Consider the following 6000-nt stretch of genomic DNA (forward strand, 5'->3'; position numbering starts at 1 on the left):
TCCTCTAACCCCTAATCTGGTTCTAAACTTGCATTGGCGCCTTCTGTTTCCTTCTGGAAGGTCTTCGCTGCTCACTGGGTCACCCTGGGTTTCCTCCTCAGTGTCCTGGCGGTCCTTCTCTCCCCGTCCCCTTTCCCCTCCCTGGCCTGCTGGAGAGCCGCAGGGTCCCGCACAGACCGGCTTCTTCCCTGCCACCTCCACCTGCTGAGCAGCTCGCACCTCCTCGGCAGCTCCTTGGCGACAAGTCCTAATTTCCCTCTCTCTGGTCCCCTCAGAACCCTCCTGACAGGTTCACGAGTTCCTTTACCTACATTTTGCGCGTCCTTCCTGTTCTCACCACTCCGAATACTTCAAATGGCCTTGGGACTTAAGCGATTGCATGTTAGCGGCCCCATTTACAGGAAGAGGGTCACTCGAGTAGTTTAAAATCACACACAGAAAACTTTGACTTGCATAGTTCCCATCAATACTTTCTCTGTGCAATAATGTATTAATTGATTCAAACTTCCACTGAGGCTTACAATTCACAAAATTTGCGTTTTTTTCCCCTGCAACCTAATTTCACTTTAGCTCTTTTATTTATAAAATTCATGGTAGAGAGAGCACCAGGATCTTTTAGGTCTCTTGTTTTCTTACCTGTAAAAGGAGGAATTTGTTTATTCCACACTGAAATTTCTGTTACTCCAAATCAAAAGATTTTGTATTTGGAAGGAGATTTTGGGTTAAATGAGTCAGAAGCAGGCAAAACATGCAAATGTAACTGGAATTTGGTAACTTCATTTTTAAAACTGCAACTTGAAAGAATTAGACTGTGATGTGGAAATGAGTTAAGAAACATACCAAAATAAGGAAAACTGATTAGGCCTTTGGAGTTACAACCACAAGTTGCTTTAAATTATGTGAGTAAACATTATTATCTTCAAATTGAAGAGTCAAAACTATCTTTCATGCTAAACAAAATCCAGGCTTTATGTAGACCTTCAAAATTTGAAACCATTGTGGAATTGAACAACAGCATTACAAGCATTTGAAATCCTAATAGACCATCTGTCCATCCACTTTAACACAAATTGGGAAATAGAAAAATATAAATGTTGACAGCTGAAAGTGAGGGTTCCTGACCATACATGAAACTAGTACACCCTATCCTGCAGAACAGATATATGAAAAACTCCAAAAACTATGGCTGCCATTTCACTGCTTTGGAAATAGAGTCATACAATTTTGTAATTAACTTATCTAGTCCTTAATAACATCTAGAGTTTTACAGTTGAAGAAATGATGCCCGGAGATGATAAATCACTTACTCAGTATTTCCCAGATTAATTGGAAACAAAGCCAGAATTCAAACTCAAATCTCCTGCTTCACATCGCTGCCAGCATCTGCCTTATAGTTAACTATATTTATATTTGAGTAACTGTATTCAAAGCTATTCAACATCAGAGGTCTTTGACTTTGTAGCTTTGCCTACATGGTCTGAGAGTGTATGAAATTGAACTTGGCATCAGCGAGGAAGGTATCACTGCCAGAGGTCATTTTATCCCACTGGCTTCAAGAATTCCTGTTAGACAAGCTCCATCTCACCTGGTCAGAGTTTATCATGGTAGTCCAGGCAATTCTGGCCAGGCATCTAGAGTCATGTCCCAACCAAACACATTCATCCTTGGAGGTGCTGAGAGCTGTGCATGATAAAGTCCCTTTTGCCAAGAAAATTACAGCATTACTAGGGACATGAAATATGGAACATAAAATGTAAACAATTCACTGTTAATAACTAAGGGTTCAATTGTAAAATCTAAATCTTAATCTGGAAATTAACCATGTAGATTAAGGGAAGTCTTCTTAAAGGACAAAAGAGGAAATGTGGAATTTGGATTGGTTTATAGGAAAAAATAAAGGAAATTGCTTGAACAAAGGCCCTGGGGGAAAAAGCGAGCAAGCTAACAATGGGGAAACGTTAGGAAATCAGGTGAATTAAAACAGGAAGTTTGTTTTAGAAACAATAGAAAACAAAGCTGAGACAATAGGGTAGAACCATTGATAGAGAACCTGAATTTGAGCCTGAGAAATTTAGGTTTGATCTAATGGAAATCATTCTGGATTTGCAAGGGGAGAGGAGTGAAGATGATACAGGAGACCATAGCCTGAGGTTCTGAAGTAGCAAGTGGGATTTAAACATAAATGCCACTAAGGAAAAGACTTGGGTTTAGTGAGTATATATGAGGGAATCAAAAATCAGTAGGAAGTCCAAGATGACTCTGGGTTGTGGCAAGAGTCGATAACAGTATACATAGACCTTAGCACCTTAGAGTTGGAAGATGATCAGCCCTCAAAAGGTACAAGCTCTCAACTGCTGGAGAATCAAGCAAAAAATTTTCCCAAGATGTACCCTCCTATTCATCACATCCTTATTCTAGGAAACTTTAGTTTGCTACTCAAATCAAATTAGAAGGTAAGAAAGAAAGTTCTTACCCAGGCCTTAAGCTGGTGTTTTATGGTCGACCTATTTTTATTTCCGTTTCAGCCCTTACTGATGTAAAAGTGCTCAGTAGTGCAGTATATAATGTTACAGTCAGGAATAAATCAATAAGTGTTTGTTAAATACGTGCCAGATACTGTTCAGCACTCTGCTAGGCCTAGAGGGCTGAAAAATATAAAAAGCACCTCTGCCTTTCATAAGCTTATAATCCGGTTGAAGATAAAAGGTCAATACACCTCACACAATAGAAAATAAATTCCATGAACACAACAGAGAATAAATTCCATGGACAGTGCGAACAACCTGGGTGGACTGTGAAATGTGCTTATATAGAAATAGTGAGAAGCAGAGTTGAATGAATTGGAAATCAATACTGCTGATCATTCAACAAATTTTTACTAACCTTTAAGCACGTTTGAAGTTCTGGAGGTGAACCAGTAAAATAACAAGTTCCTGCTCTCATGGAGCACACATTCCACTTAGGAGAGAAGGAAAGGAACAAATAAATGTACAACTATCAGATCACAATAATTGTTCCAAAGAAAATAAAATGTGAGGATGCCAAAATGAGGGTCTGGAAAGTAGGTAAGACGTTTCTGAGGAACGTTTAATGACAGAAACAATCGGTCCTGGGATGATCTGGGGAAGGGCTATTCAGGCAGAGAGTTAGCTATTGCACAACCCTAAGGAGGGGTCAGTCTTAGTGTCTTGAGACTGAAAAAGGCCAGGTGTTTCTGGAGCATAAACAGTCAAGAGGAATGTGAAGGAGATGAAACAGGAAAGGTAGGCAAGGCCTTGTAGGTAAGAAGGGATTTTGAGGTCAGGTTAAAGTACAGATATTTGGAAGATTAGTCACTCTGGCATTCTGGATTAGAGGAGGGAAGATTAGAATCTGTAAGACCAGATGGAAGCCTATGTGATAATCCAGGCAGGAGGTGATGTGAGGTAGACAAGGTTGGTGGCAAGGTTAGCAAGGAAGGTAAAAATGTCAGGGAGCTCATGTAATGGGTACTTACGAGGGGTGGTGGTAGGCGGTGTCAGGTGGGGAGAGTCCATAGTGTCAAATGCAGCGAAAAGATCAAGGAGAATAAGCGTTAAGTAAGAACTAGTATAGTTAACAGGAAAAATGTCATATGTGACCTCCAAGAGAAGAGTTTGCATAGAGTGGGGTGGTGAGAAGTGAGGAAATTGAGGCAGCAAAGAATCAGTACAACTCAAAATGTACAGAGCATGTATGCATTTTATTTACCTTTTAAGGCCATTTACATTTGGAGAAGTATTAAAATTTTAAATCCATTTAAACATTCCTAGTTGGGTCTAATTTTTTGTCTCTATACTGAGGGGGGAACAAACTTATACCATAGAGACATGTGTTTTTCTGGGCCAAAAATTACTCACATTAATGACTCTCTGCTCTAAATGTAATTACAGTTCACTCAAAACTCCAAAGATACTTTTCACAAAAATAGAACAGTCCTAAAATTTATATGGAACATAAAAGACCCTGAATAGTCAAAGCAATCTTTAGAAATAAGAACAAAGTTGGAGGCATTATTGCTCCATAATTTCAGACTCTATTACAAAGCTATAGTAATTAAAACAGTGTGGTATTGGCATAAATACAGACACATAGATCAGTGGAACAGAGGAGAGAGCCCAGAAACAAACCCATGCATGTATGGTCAATTAATTTATGACAAAGGAGCCAAGAATATGCGGCGGGGAAAGGACGGTCTCTTCAATAAATGGTGTTGGGAAAACTAGACAGCCACATGCAGAAGAATGAAACTGGACCATTGCCTTGCACCATATACAAAAATTAACTCAAATGGATTAAAGGCTTGACTTAAGACCTGAAACCATGAAACTCCTCAGAGAAAACACAAGCAATGAGCTTCTTTTTATTTATTTATTTATAATGTTTTTAATGGAGGTACTAGGGATTGAACCCAGGACTTAGTGCATACTGAGCATGCACTTTACCAGTGAGCTATACCCACCCCTGCAATAAGCTTCTCGACATAGATCTTGGTGATGATTTTATGAATTTGACACCAAAAGCTAATGTAACAAAAGCAAAACTAAACCGTGGAACTACATCAATCTGGAAGGCTTCTGCACAGCAAAGGAAATCATTAATAGGACGAAAAGGAAACCAGCTGAATGGAAGAAAATATTTGTGAATATTTTCTCATACAACTCAGTAGCCAAAAATAATTTGACTTAAAAATGGGCTGAAGGTCTGAGTAGACATTTTTCCACAGAAGACAAACAGATGGGCAACAGGTACATGAATAGATGTCCTACATCATTAACCATCAGAGAAATGCAAATCAAAACTACAGTGAGATATCACCTCATACCTGTCAGAATGTCTGTTCTCAAACAAGACTAGAAATAACAAGTGTTGGTGAGGCTGTGGAGAAAAGGGAACCCTTGCTCACTGTTGGTGGGAATGTAAATTAATGCAGCCACCATGGAAAATTGTATGAAGTTTCCTCAAAAAATTAAAATAGAAGTATTACATGATCCAGCAATTCCACTTCTGGGTATTTACCAAAGGAAATACATATATTTAAACAAGCTAATAGATACAGAGAGCAGATTGGTGATTGCCAGAGGCAGGAGTTGGGGGTGGGAGAAATGGGTGAATTATTTTTGTTTTTGTTTTTAGTTTAAATAAATCAATTTTTTTTTTAAGTTCAGTCTTACTCCTGGGATATGGCAAGAGTCTCAGAGTAGAAATACTAAGGCAGTGGCAGTACCATATCAGTTATGGTTCCTTTACTGCCACCTGTCAGATCTAAACCTTCTGGGCTGTGGGTATTACCCTGAACACATCACATAACTTCCCTGAACTCCAGATTTTCATTAGTAAGGAAAAGGGGTCTCTCATATTTTAGGTTTAGAGGAATACTTCTATAAAAGAGAAACAAATGCCATTCCTTGAGATCCACAGGAACAGCTACCATGACTCCAACAGGTCCTTTGGCAAAGTCTTTCCAAAAAGACAATTTGGTTGTTTTGTTTAACAAGTTGTAAGACAATTAATGAGTACCTTTCTTCCCTGGAAACAGACTAGACTAGTTTGGCAAACAGAGCGGAAGAAGAAACTTAGGCCCCCACCATTAGTAGCACTGCAGCTTTAGCATTGGAGGAAACCAAGCCTGACTCTAAGTTTTGTCCACACATGCAAGTACATGCCTTCTCTCAATTGTCTGATATAGACGGGTAGAGTGTGTTAACATAAGTGTTATTGAAGGATGGAATGCTATTAGCACTCTTTTTTATGTGGATTATACTTCATTTCGGGGTCCATTGGGAGCAGTTAATCTCATGGAATGGTCTGGAAATCTTCATTAAATTCAATGAAGAAAAAAATAAATGTAAGTTATTCTAAAAATAATCATGAAATTTATTGTGTTTAATTTGCTGGCCCAAATGCTTCTCAAGTCAGTAGTGACCAAGGATTCCTAGCATTAATGAACAATTACCATATTGCTGAAATCAACACCATATT

This window comes from Vicugna pacos, chromosome 5 (genome assembly GCF_048564905.1).
Source record: "Vicugna pacos chromosome 5, VicPac4, whole genome shotgun sequence".
In the NCBI taxonomy this organism is placed as follows: Eukaryota; Metazoa; Chordata; class Mammalia; order Artiodactyla; family Camelidae; genus Vicugna; species Vicugna pacos.